The sequence below is a fragment of the Ovis aries genome, chromosome 7, assembly GCF_016772045.2.
Source record: "Ovis aries strain OAR_USU_Benz2616 breed Rambouillet chromosome 7, ARS-UI_Ramb_v3.0, whole genome shotgun sequence".
Lineage (NCBI taxonomy): Eukaryota > Metazoa > Chordata > Mammalia > Artiodactyla > Bovidae > Ovis > Ovis aries.
In genome coordinates this window covers 60,794,568-60,808,111 of record NC_056060.1, presented here as the reverse complement: position 1 = coordinate 60,808,111, position 13,544 = coordinate 60,794,568, and the positions used below count along the sequence as shown (strand labels likewise).

Here is a 13,544-nt window from a genome sequence, read left to right as displayed (position 1 = left end):
GCATTAATCATTAAAGGAAATAGGTCAGAGAATATTGCTGGAACATTAAAAGTCCTATATATCTATCCCAGCAATAGTAAGATCAGTGGAAGTCCAAGTCTTAACTGTGGTTAGATCAGCAGTTTTAAGAGACCACCTTCCCCACATACTGTAACATCATTCAGTGTTGCTGTGTGTCTGTTATATGGTGACTGGGGGTAACCTATTGCTAGCAGTTCACCATGAGTGGGAAAGGTGCTCTTGAGAGATTTTGTAAGTTTTCTTTTTTTCTCCAAAAGATACAGAGTTGCATCTATCAACTCATCTAACCAGTAGCCATTAAAAAAACAACAACAACAACCTGTATGGTACTGATGAGCCTATTGTAGGGCAGGAATAGAGATGCAGACTTGGACATAGTGAGGAAAGGGGAGGATGGGACCAATTGGGAGAGTGATATTGACATGTATACAATACCATGTGTAAAACGATAGCTAGTGGAAAGCTGCTGTATAGCCCAGGGAGCTCAGCGCTCTGCGATGACCTAGAGGGGTGGGGTGGGGGAGTGGGAGAGAGGTACAAGAGAGAGGGGACATATGTATCCAGGTGGCTGACTCACTGTTGCACAGCAGAAACGAACACAACATTGTAAAGCAATCATACTCCAATTAAAAGCAAAACAACTATGTACCCACCACTTTTTAAGGAGTATATTTATGGATGTAAAGGACATAGTCTTCGCACTCAAGGAATTCACAGTGTGAGGCTGGGTGGGGGGAGAGAATATTGAGAAAATAAGGAATTTATTCTATTTTTATTTTCTATATTTTATATTTATATAGATATATTTATTTATTATTATGTATATAGCATATTGTATGCTATGTGCTCTGAGAAAAGGTGAGCCCAGGTTTTGGCAACAAGTGGAGGAAAAAAGGAGAGCCTGGTGGGAAGTGATCTCTGATTAGAAACTGACCACATGAAGCAAGAGGGAGAACAAGAAGGGTGCCTGAAGTGGTAGGCACAGCATGTGCAAGGCCAAGAGACAGGAGAAACGGTGTTGTTTTTAGAATTCAGTGAATTCATACACCCAGAATTGGGGTATTAAAAGAGGTGTCCTCTAAGAGAAGTGAGACCCAAATGCTGACCTCTGAACCTTTTGGTTCCTCATAGTTGTAAGGTCCTTGGACTGCAAGGAGATCAAGCCAGTCAATCCTAAAAGAAATTAACCCTGAATATTCATTGGAAGGACTGACGCTGAAGCTGAAACTCCAATACGTTAACGACCTGATGCGAACAGCCAATTCATTGGAAAAGACCCTGATGCTGGGAAAGATTGAAGGCAAAGGAGAAGGGGGTGGCAGAGGATGAGACGGTTGGATGGCATCACCTACTCAGTGGACATGAATTTGAGCAAACCCCAGGAGATGATAGTGAAGGACAGGGAAGCCTGGCGTGCCGTAGTCCATGCCGTTGCAGAGTCAGGAGAACTCTGTTCAGTGACTGAACAACAACAGCTTGTAAATTCACCACTGAATGTCACTGTGGAACTTAGGTTTTCTTTTTCTATGCAAATCCACTTTGAGCCTTTCTGACATTAGCCACTAAGGTGATAGAGCAATGAGCCTGGAGACAGATGACCTAGAAGCCTGACCTGCAGCAGTTCTTGAACTCCTCATCTCTACAATAAAGATTCATTCATTCACTCAGCAAACATTCTCTAAGTAGACACTGTGTACCAGACAACGCAGTGGTTGTGGTTGTAAAGATAAAGCAGAGAACAGAACAGATGTAACTTCTGTCCTCATGAAGCTGACATGTTGTTCAGTGGAGATAATAATTTCTGTCTTAAACCTTTAAGGGCCAAAATAGATATATCTGCTTTAAAAAGTGCAGGACGCTATAAAAGTGAACAGCCCATTGTCCGTGGTCCCTGGTCTGGGATGACTGTCACTGAGAGCTGGGATTTCCTGATCCCTGCCTAAACACAGAAGAAGTTAGTGAAATACCTCCAGCAGATCAGCTACCAAGTACCTCTAGAACGCAGAGAAGGGCTAAGAAACTTAGTGGTTCCTGGTGTATGTGACCTGAACTTCCCATGAGCATGTCCCTCAATTTAAAGAAGAAATTGAAAATGATCTTTTTGATCATAGGGAGGGCCCGCACCACCTCACCCCTGGGTCCAGAAATTAGAGATCAGCATCTAAAGGCAATTTTTCTAAGACCACGTGAGTGTGAGGGGGAAAAGTGCACCCTCTGCCTTTCCATCTGGCTTAGAGTCAGAATGCCAGATCCACACACATCAGCATGTGTAGAGACGCGTTCTGTGTTGAACACATCTGTCGGTTTGTACTACAGAGCCCGTTTGTGGTTTGGTGTTACAGATCAGAGCCAGCGATCACAGCTCTCCTGTCTCGGGGTTCAGAGGGAGCATGTGCGTTTTGTATCCTAGGCAACGCCAATGCTATAGGAAAAATTTACAAGTGTGAATTGGGAATTCTGTTCCTTTTGGTGAAGAGCCCTTTTCAACTCAGGCACCTAAGTCAGAATCAATAAAATCTAGCGACTTAGAAGGACCTTAGGGATCATCGATGTTCTAGCCCAACCCCTTGTTTATAGATGAGGAAACTGAAGCCAGAGGAGGTGGGGCCTCTGGGCTCCTAGAGGAGAATCTAGATTTCTCAAGGCCCTGTTATCTCCAGGTGTGTTTGATATGTTTGATGTTTGGGGTGAGGTTAACATCCCCTCAGGTGAGTCATAAGAAGAGGCGAGAATAAATGTAAATAAAGGTCATATAACACTTGAGGCATAATTCTCTCCAGCAATAGCTTGAGCCACACAGCCCTTCCTCAAGGTTGTGCGGTTAGCCTTGCACCTTCCTGGTACTCACCTGACCACAGAACAGGATCAAAGGAGCTCAGGGCACCTCACCTCCTAGGGAACTCATCCAGTCCTCACAGCATCTTTCCCTGAGAGGAGCTGCTAGTTCTCCCCACTTCACAGGGAGACAAGCACAGAGCAGTTAAGCAGCTTGCCCCAGGCTAATTAAGGGGCAAAGCTGGCTCTCCTCCCTAGGCATTCTGGCTCCAGAGTCATGTTCGCAAGTTGGTACTGCACTGCTCAGCACTCACTCAGGCTCCAGCCCAGAGGAGGAAGGACCTGACTGCTCATACCCTCTGGGTGTTGAATCGATTTGGTAAAAATCAAAAATTGGCATCAGTCTACATAAACTCCCATTTTGCTTCTGTGAACACAGAGGTTTCTGAAGCTGATAGATTCAGAGCCCAGACAAAGGGCTCCAGGTGACTCCCAGGTAAACTGACTCTGGCCCTGACTGAGCCCTCACAAAGCTTTCTCTGGCCATAAAATTCACTTGGGCCATGTATTAGTCCAGGACTTCTGGCTGAATGAAGACTTAATTTGCATCAGTAGAACAAAAGAACATTTTTTAGAAGTTGTTTTGAACCGACTATAAACTAACAGGAAATTGCAACAGTAGCAGAGAACCGTGTACTTTTCACCCAGGAAGTGGATTTTTAAAAACAAGTCACAGTTCTTGAATACAGATAATAGTAGTGCTATGCTTTAGATCCTTCTGAACAGTTAGTCATCATTCTCTACATTTCCCATAAACAAGCAACTGTTAACTGTGTTTTCAAATAGGAGGGCAGATACAAAGGCAACTGGAAGCCATAGTGCTTAGATCAGAAATTTTTGGCTTTACAAATAAGTTTAAAGCGCACTTTTCTTTCTCTTGGTTGTTAAGTTTAACCCTGCTATAAACCCTTCAGCAACTGCTTTAAATCATGACATCACCTAGGAACCTCTGGTGAGGGGCCTTGCAGAAGATGAAACAGGAAGACAAGAGCTTCTTCATGTTAGAGTGAATCCCTGCCGTGGGCAGGGCTGAGCAACGTAGATCACTAGACTCCAGTGACATCCGGGTTCTACACTAGTTTCACGACTCCTGGACCTTAAGTCCCTTAATTTATGTCCTCATTCTTTCCTAGGAATAGGAGCAGCAACCCATCCTCAGTCCTTCCTTGCTTGGGTATTTTTCAGGTCCTTTGGAAATCCTAAAATAAAAAGAAAAGGCACTGTGGAGGATACTGAAAGCTGTGTCTCCATAGAGGCGGCATCAGACATGCCAGTAGAATCAGAGCAGACATGCTCTACTTCTGCCATCCCAGCCTGGAGGGAGGAACCAGGCACAGACCCAGGCCCTATTATACTGAACTGAATGTCATGGCGCAGGCCATACGGCAGCCTCAGCAGGTCAGCTGCTAGAAGAAGCCAGTGTTCCAAAGACAGGCTGAGTCCCTTTGGCATCTCAGTCATCCCTGGGAACCCTGAGCCCTTCCTTTGTCTAGAATAGTTCCTTTCGTGGAGGCCAAAGGGGAACAGCCAAGTCGGGCTGGGACCACACATTTGGAGGAGATAGCAAAGGAAAAGCTTTTCATGTCTTGTCACTAGTCAGCCCTAAAAGCCTTGCGGTCCTCCCTGAAGAAAGGACACACCGTTGTGTTCATCTCTGCCACAGCAACCTTCTGCTTTCTTTCTCTTTTTTCAATTGTAGATGAATCCTGTGTTTTACATTTTCACAAAGCTAGTTCTCATCCTGGTCTCTTAAGAAGCTGATGTGTTTTGCCATCTGCCTGGTTAGCAGATAGTCTCTGCTTAGATTGGGGCTCATCCTCTCATTAGTTTCTTGTGTTAATTTCACTTTAAATGAAGATTGTTTCTAGAGTGGTTTAGCTTTAAAAGTGTTACCCAATTGGAGTTAGGACGGACAGGCAGGATCTTGCAGGCAAGTTGTCACTGGAATTATGCTCCCCAGAGCCATGGTTCTGATCAGAGGTTGAATTCTGGGATTCCTAATCAGATTTGCTTAGAATTTGGCAGAGACAGGTTAGATCCTGTTTTCTGTCCCTTCCTGCTCAATTCCTTTTAAGTGCTACTCCTTTTTGAATTATTAATATTTGACCAGAAGCATTACTGATGGAGATATTGTTATGCTTTGCTTTAAGAAAATCTAGGCTTAAAGGGAAAATCTTACGTAAGAGCTGCTTTAGTTTTCAGAAAACGTCTTTAAATAGCCAGCTTTCCTCATGCATGTAAAACATAATTAAAATAAACAAAACTGACCCAGCTTTTAGGAAGACATTGATTATAAAAGCAAAGCATTAATAAAGAGCGCAACAGGCTTCCATACCCTGCAGTGTGTCCTTTCCTGCCTTCTGCGGCGTCTGCTGCCACCTTTCTTTCTCTTCTATCAGAATCTAGCCCCAAGGAAAGATCTTATAAATGTATTCATACTGATTTCTGGCTTATGTTATGCTCTAGCACTGCATACTTTATACCTGGAAAAAAAGGCTGTCAGCCAAAGAACATAATTTCCCATTGTAGAGTCTCCAGCATCAGGCAGCCATTAGGCAGGCTGGTTTTTATTTTATTTTTGCTTGTTGGGTAGTGGGGAGTCACACAGACTTCCTTTTCTGCCTCTATATACCCTGCTCTTTAATCTCAGGAATATCTCTGCTTTCCTTTTCTTGTACTGGGAAGACTGTAAAAGGAGGAGGAATTTCAGTGTGGGGGTGGAAGGGCGGTGACAGAAATCACTTACTCTCTTGGCCTGTGTTGCCCATCCCTCCTGGATTAAAGAGCAGTTTTTAATGATGCGAAGGTGTGAAAGGAGGCATCTGTTGCTATTAGTAAGAACCTGTTGGTTTGGGAGCACCTGGAAGTGCCCGGGGCTGATGAGGCTCATGTACTAGTACTGTCAGAGGAAAGCGGTAGACCCGAGACTTGGTGTTTGTGGCAATGGTGATGAAGCATTCAAGCCAAGGCGCCTGTGCCATCACTGCTAAGTCAATCACATGTGTAGCCTTTGTCTATTTTTCCTCTATCCTTTACGTACTCACTGAGGACCTCCTTACATGCCAGGCTCTGTGCCTGATGCAAAGGATAAACAGGATGAATACAATGTACTCTTTCTCAAGCAGTCCTAGTTTAGTCGGGAAAATGTGGAAATAAGTAACATTATGAGGAGTGGTAAGTTCTGTGTTAGAAGTATTTACAGTGTCATCATATGATTAGTCATCCTGAGGGAAACAGAGTAGCCTGGGGAGAGAGGGATTTGGAGTATGGGAAGAATGGGAAAGTGGCAAAGGCCAGGGACATTTTGAGCTGGTAAGTAAACAATTTCCAGGAAGAGCTTTTGAGGGAGTATACTGTGTATAGAAGACACTACTTTAGGATCAAGGCTGGGAAGCATCTAGAACTGAAACAGAGAAGCTAGCAAGAATCAGGCGGTGGAGGACCTTGTACATCTTGGAAGTGCATTTGGACTTTATTATATAGGCCTTCAGGAGCCATAAAATAGTTTTTAGACAAGGAATTAACATAATGCTATTTGGACTTTGAGAAGATTATTCTGGTGGCTTTGTGGTGAATCATCTAGAAGTCTAGAAGGGCAGAAACCAGCCCAGAGTGGATTCTAGAATGTGGAAAAGAGAGAAACAACAGGACATACTGACAGGTTGAAAATGGGATGATGGGGCAGGGGAGATCTAGGATGACTCCCAGGTTTAAGGCTTCAGTGACTGAGTAGGATGTTGAAATACAAATAATAACAACAATATTGTTGTAACAGTAATTGCAACAATAATAGTGGTAATTGTTGGATCTATATCAGGTACAAAAGTTTAGCTATGTGCTTTGAGTAGATTATTTTATTGAATCATTGTAATATTAGTGCTAAATTATCTTCATTTTAGGCATGAAAACTTGAGACTTGGAGAGGTAAAGTAGGGTCACATTGCTGATGAGTGATGATGCATGAATCTGAACCCAAGCATTTGAAGCTCAGAGCCTGCCCTCTGTAGGGAATTTAACAAGAGTACAAGTCAAGGCACAGTCCCTAAATTTCAGGCTTGCACCTTCCAAATTTAAGTTGCCTATATTTCATAAGCCAAAATATCTAGCAAGAAAGTTGGACAACTGGATCTGGAGCTGAGGAGTATGGTCTCTGCTGGGCACATGGAGCTGAGGATCCATCAGTTAACTGGTGGTAGTGAAGAAGGTGGGTGTGATGTGGGTGAATCTCCAAAGAGCCAGTGGGAGTCATGACGAACCACATCTAAGGGTGGGCACGTTTGGACGAGTTTGGGAAGGTTGCTGAAATGGAGTAGCTAGAGAGGTGAGGAGTTAACTAGGAAATCCAGAGGTCCAGTTTCAAGATCTGATGGAGGGACCAACATGACTGAATGCTTCAGGGATATGAAAGAAGATTTGAAATGAGAATTGACTTGGATTTGACCATATGGTAGCTGATGGGCAAGAGTTGAAGTTAGACTGGGGGGGATTAAAATTTTAATAAAAAGTGAGTAAAGGGAGACAGTGAGCTCAGACTTCTTATCAAAGAAGTTTGACTGGAGAGGGGGTGAGACGGGGAGGTAACAGAGGCAGCCTTAGGATCAGGGGGACCCAGTTTGCGATGGAGTCACTTGAGATGCTGGTATGTGACAGGGAAAGACCATGTGGAGCAGTGGGTGTTACACCAGGATATTTATCTGGGCAGGCAGGAAAGTTAGAATCTGCCCTCCAGTCCGCAAAAGGAGCTCACAGACTCTGAGAAAAAGTGCTCCTACACTTCGAATGTGCCTACCGTTTATTACATGAAGAAACTCAAGCCCCAAAAGTGAAGTGACCTGGTGCCTGGTCCCTTTCCGCCCCCGCTGCTGGTGTCCGTGGGAGAAGCAGCCCTGATGCGCCTTCCGGTCCCAAGCTCCCAGTCCTCCAGACCGACTCTTCCCTGCTCCATCAGAAGGCACATCCTTCTAGCTTCTGACATACGGCAGGGCTTCATCTGTGGGGCGGGGGGTGGGGGGGGGGGGGAGGGTGAGTCAGAGAGCTGCTTTGCCATTTCATCAGCATGCCAGGGGGCAGTGTTTTAAGTTGTTAATCATAAAGTGGCATTAACATAACAGTGCAGGGAGGAACCATGTCTCAAAATCGGGGGCTTTCAGACGTCTCTTCTCGCCCCAGGGTCAGGGAAGACATTTATTCATACCTGGTCATGGTCCCAAAGCCCTTGTGCAGAAGAGGACTGGGTGGGTATGGGGTGGAATGTCAATTGAGAATTTCTTAAGTGAGAGAGCAAATGCTCTCCCGAGAGACTCCATCAGTCAAGAATCACTAAGTGAGCCTGGATGTACGAAGCTACCTACGCTGCTCAGAAGGACCCAGAGAACCCCTAACTCTGCTTAGGGGTCTTCTGAAATCCATGTCATCATCCCTTCTTCTCATCTTCTTATACCCCAGAGGCTATGCTGTCAGCCTGGCTGCCATACCATTCTCATTAAATACTGATGTTGAGCACCAGTTAAAAGCCATAGCCCTACACAGAATGAACTGCCTGGAATCTAGAAATGTGAGTGCTCTATAAATATAAACTTCTCTTTTGTAACTGACCTTCAATTACAACCCTCTGTGTGTTGGTAGACTCCAAGGAATAGCAATTAACTTTCTTCTCTTGGCTCTTTTTCAGTCTGCTTAAACCCATTGCTCCTTTTCCGTTTTGTCATGTGAGGCTGTCAAGCCATAGACATAACTCCTGTAACTCTGCGGGCTGTCTTTCTCATCGACTGCCGTGTGGACAGTGCCCCCTGGAATTTCACAGACTGTGGAATGAATGGCACCCCTTATGCTGCAGGGTCCACCCCTGTTCTCTCCTGCTGTTCACAGCACTCTCAAATAAAAGAATAAATGCTGTTTGGGAACAGAACCGGGGTGCCTATCCTCCCTGCGTTTGCTGCTCTCTCTCCTTGTTGTTGTTTTGTTTCACACTATTAGATAAATCTAAATCAGACAGAAATCCAAAATGCTAATCTTGCCCTGAGAGATTTACCAGAGCTTGTGGTATTCAGGGCACATGATTAGTTCTTTTGTTTTCTTCCTTCCTGTACACTTTATTCACAGTTGTGTCGATGTTGACAACTGTGAGACATGCTTGTCCCAAGGGACTGGGAAAACTCATCTCCAAGCTCTGAAAAAATTAGGAGGACTTAATTAGGTCAAGGATGGGAGGCAGGAAAGGCCATCCAGAGGGAGAGAGGAGCAAAGACTTGGTGGCATTTAGGTAGCATCTGACACATTCCGGGGTCAGGTGGTAGAAACACACGTAAAGAGGGAGAGAGGCTTGAGATAAGGCTGGAGAGGGAGCCAGGACTCAGATCAGGAAAAGCCTCATGGCAGAGATCTGGACTTTGTCCTAGGAGTAATAAGAAGTTCCTGGAGGATTATGAAATTCTGTGATCGGGTTTATTTTCTGAAAAGCTCATTCTCACTTCATCTACAGAATGAATGGGAAATAAACAAGGGGCAGCCAGAAAGTAGGTAAAAGGTCAGAAGAATGTGGTAGAAGGGACGGGAAGGATCCAGAGAACCAGAAAGCATCCATTGTGTTGAGCTACCTGGAGGTCATCAGTGTTTTTAGAAAGGAACCATGGACAGAGGAGCTAGAACAGAGGAAGGAGAAAGCAGAGTGGAGGGTGCGGAGATGGTGACAGTGAGAATGAAGAACTTTATGTCAGTGTCCATGAATGGGAGAAAAGAGGTAAGTTGCGGCTGGAGAAAGATCTGAGGTTATGGAGCTTTTTCACCTTTTTTCTTTCTTGAGATGAGAGCAGTTTGAGCAAATTCAAGTGCTGATGGATAGTTTTTATGCAATAAAAAATTATAGAATATGCCAGTAGAGAAAAACATAATCCATTCCATATTTTTTTTTTTCTGTTCCTGGGAAAACAGCAGGGATTGGATTTAAGGCAGAGGGAGAGGAGTTGGGGAGTGAAATCCTCGTAAAGCAAGAGAAAAGGAGGAAAAACTAGAGGAAGAATCGTATAGGTTGGTATTCTCGGTAATGGGAAGGGGGAAGGAATAAGGAAGTTCTTATCTTAAGGCTTTATTTTTTAGGTGAAGTAGCTTCCAGGTAGGAGGGAAGAATTTATAGAGTGAGGAGGGAGAAGAGATAAGGGCCTTGAGGAGAAAGGGGAAAGTTTAAACTCACTGATTGGGGATGTGGGCAAATCTAGTAGAAAAATAGTGGACCCCACAGTTTTATAACTATGACATTAGTACGTACCAAACTGCCATAAACTGTGGTTGACTTAATTGCTCAGCTGCTCTGGAACAGGTGCAGAAGGCTGAGTTCCTCCACAGTAGAAACTTTGTGAGAACCTCTGACACAGAAACAAAGGCTGAGGGAGTTTAGAGTACAGACAAAAGTGTTATTGAAGTGATTGACTACTGAAAGAAAGATGGATAAAGTGTCAAGACTGGGGATGGATAATGGATGAGAAGAAAGTAGCCTGAAGGCCCTGATGAGAAGAAAGTGTTGTCATGGTGAAAGCAGTCAGATAAGCAAGCTAGAAGGACAAAAGTTTGGGATCAAGGCATGTAATGCTTGACTTTATGATTTGGGGGATGAAGAATCTATAATTAATACCAAGTCTGAGAGTGGAACCATGGACCAGGACTGCTAAAGTCTTTGAAATGTTTTTCTTAGAGAAAGTGACTGGGAAGTTACTAGCTAAAAGAGAGGAGGAGGGAAAGAACCTCAAGTAAACACAAGATTTTTCTGTAAAAGGCTGGAAGCTCAAGGTCTCCAGATTGATTTGTGTGGGTCTTCCCAAGGTTTCCCAAAGGCACTGGGAAACGGGGAAGAAGCAACTCCCGTTTCAGATCCTGAGGCTGGGGGAGTATGAGTCTAAGGAGTTCCTGTTTGAGAAGGATCATTTCCAGAAGAGAGCCAGGAATCTAAATTCAGCATGTTTTTTTTTTTTTTTTTTTCCCCTGAATTCTTTGGACTGGGGAGAAAATTAAGTAGGCCTGCTCTATTTCTGAATTCTCATTTCCTTTGAATTAATATAGTTTTAAGGGAGATAGACTATAGATCAGTTTCTCTGTCTGGGATTCATTAATTCCAAATGTGGCCACTGTGCTTTAACCATAAAAAGAACCTGTATTAACCAACCCTATAAATTTTCGTACTTAAAGAACTTCCTTTCAGTATTTCTTTTATTTTGTGTCTGTTACACAATAAATCTCTCAGTTTTTGCTTGTCATAAACATCTCGCTTAATTTTTGAAGCATATTTTCACTGATTATAAGATTCTGGGCTGGAAAAGTATTTTCCTTCAGCACTTAAAAAATGTCATTCTGTGGTCTACTGGATTCCATCATTTCTATTGACAAGTCAGCTGTCAGTATTCTTGCTTCTTGAGAGTAAAATATCTTAGCTTTTAACATTTTTTAAATGTTTATTTTTAGCATCTTGACTAGGATGGATATGTGTGTTTTTTCTTTATATTTATAAGTTCTTAGAACTTCTTTAATAGGTGTTGTATTGTCTTTCATCAACTTTGCAGCCATTCTCTTGTCACATATTGATTCTACTCATTTTTCTCTCCTCACTCTCAAAGATTCCCATATGTAACATCTTTTCACAAGATCTTATGTCTCTCTTTCTCATTAGTCCGTTTTTTCCACCTTTTTTGCTGTCCGTGTTTCTGGCTGATAATTTCTATTAATGCATCTCCAGTTCACTAATCTTATCTTCAGCTGTAAGAAATATGTTGCTAAAGACATCTATCAGAAAGTTGTAATTCCGTGCTTTTTAGATGGAGAATTTCTGCTTAGTAATTCTTTTTCAGTGGATTCTAGGGAGCTGGTGAAATTCTTTATCTTGTCATTTTCTTTTTTTTTTTTTTGGACAACATAAACGTAGCTTTTAAAACTGTATCTGAGCATTCTAGTACCTGAGTCCTATTTTCTGTCGTCTTCTTTCTCTCTTAGTTCTTGGAATGTCTTGTCATTTCTCTTGGAATGAGCACTTTGTGTAAAAAATTATAGTCTCTGGGTGATTATCTTTTCCGTAAGTAGCTAGAGGGCGAGGAGTTTACATTTCTCCAGTCCAGACTTAGTTTATTAGATATCAAATTGGAGTTTTTATAAGGCTTGATCAGTCTCTAAAGATCTACACTATAATTTTCAGAGGTCCAAATGAAAGGCTTTGGATATTTCTAGGATCCCCGCCCCCCCGCCCCACCTTGTTGGTGGGCCCTAAATTGAGACTGCCAAAAATCTGGCATTTCATTATAACTACATTCTCACCTTTATATAATTTAAGAACTAGCAAACCCCATAATGTGAACTCAACTGCTGAGTGTGAGGCTCATTTCCTTGTACTTCCGTTTTCTCCTAAACACTATCATTTCAAACCCTGGCTATCTTGGCAACTCTGAACTCCTTTAAAGAGCTTTTGTCTTTATATTTAGGCTTAAAATCAGGAGTGTAAAGGTAACCCCATATAAGAAAATCCAAGCTATACTTACTCAAGTACCCCTGCTCTCTCACTGAAAGGAATGACCTCATATAAGTATGTACTTTACTGTAAACTTACACATCAGAAATGTGGTGCCCTCCTCCTCCTTGGAGGCATCTGTGTCTATGAAGCCGTACCTTATCCTCTAAGAATACCTCGATTATTGTTATGATGATGTACATAGACAGTTGTAGGTAGTTATACAAAATGAAAGAGTAAACGCTTTTTCCTTTTGCCTCATAAGATATAACAATAATAGTCATGATAATATTCACTAAAATTTACTAGAGGTTTACTATGGACCAGATTCTGTGTTAGTTGTTTTGTATAGATTATCTCAGAAGAACCTGTGAAGTAGTAAAGGTAATTATTCATATTTTACACTTGAAGAAACTGAGGCTTTAAGAGGTTAAGTCACCTTAAATAAGGTCTCAGAACCAGGAAGTAAATGGCACAAGCAAGTTTAAACTCAGATCTTTCTGGGATTTCTTTGGTGGTTCAGTGGCTAAGACTCTGCATTTCCAATGCAGGGGGCCCAGAGTTTGATCCTGGTCAGGGAACTAAATCCTACACGCCACAACTAATTGTTCGCGTGCTGCCGCTGGAAGATCCTGCATGCTGCAGCAAAGACTGAAGACGATCCCACATGGTGAATCTAAGACCCTGCGCAGCCAAGTAAATAAACTCTAAAAAAATAAAACAAATCTCAGATCTTTCTAACCTCAAAGTCTATGTTCTTTACCAACATCTCATCCTGCCTCATGTCTTGCCTTCATTCCACATAATTGGTTTGATAATCTCACTACCCCTGGAAACCTGAGATTAAATATTTCCTTAAATAAGGCGAGAACAAAGTAGTCTAAATGGTTTACATACAAATAAATCTTCTCCTTGGTCCATTTTTCTCAGGTATTTCCAAATTCTTCCCTTCCCTACTCAGCTTTGCTTTGATATGTATTTCACATTAAATATTTCCATTTATAATTTCTATGGCAAATCTGAAAGTAGTTTTTTAAATACAGCTTTATGCAGGGACAGGAAGTAATTAGCAGTGGGGTTTTATTTTTGGAAGATGAGATTGGTGGGGAATGGGGTATAGCGAGAAATTGCTTTCTGCAGTGTCAGTTGAATGAGTTATAGGAAATGATGGCTCAGCCAGCAGCTTGGTGCTTGCCAGTGAGTC

At 42.6% G+C, this 13,544-nt stretch overlaps 1 protein-coding gene across 50 annotated transcripts in view; it reads left to right on the top strand.

Moving 5' to 3' along the window:
- SEMA6D (semaphorin 6D) overlaps positions 1-13,544 on the top strand; it is a 645,898-nt gene that overhangs the window by 613,319 nt on the left and 19,035 nt on the right. For 11 of the 50 annotated variants that reach the window (XM_060418648.1, XM_060418637.1, XM_060418633.1 and 8 more), the window contains one exon: positions 12,892-13,036. The exons of 33 other annotated variants lie outside the window; for them this stretch is intronic. The gene's annotated coding sequence lies outside the window, so the exon portion shown is untranslated. Of the gene's footprint in view, positions 1-739; positions 9,596-12,891; positions 13,037-13,544 lie in introns of those variants that run through there. 6 more of the 50 variants (XM_060418642.1, XM_060418626.1, XM_060418619.1 and 3 more) reach the window with 2 other exon arrangements.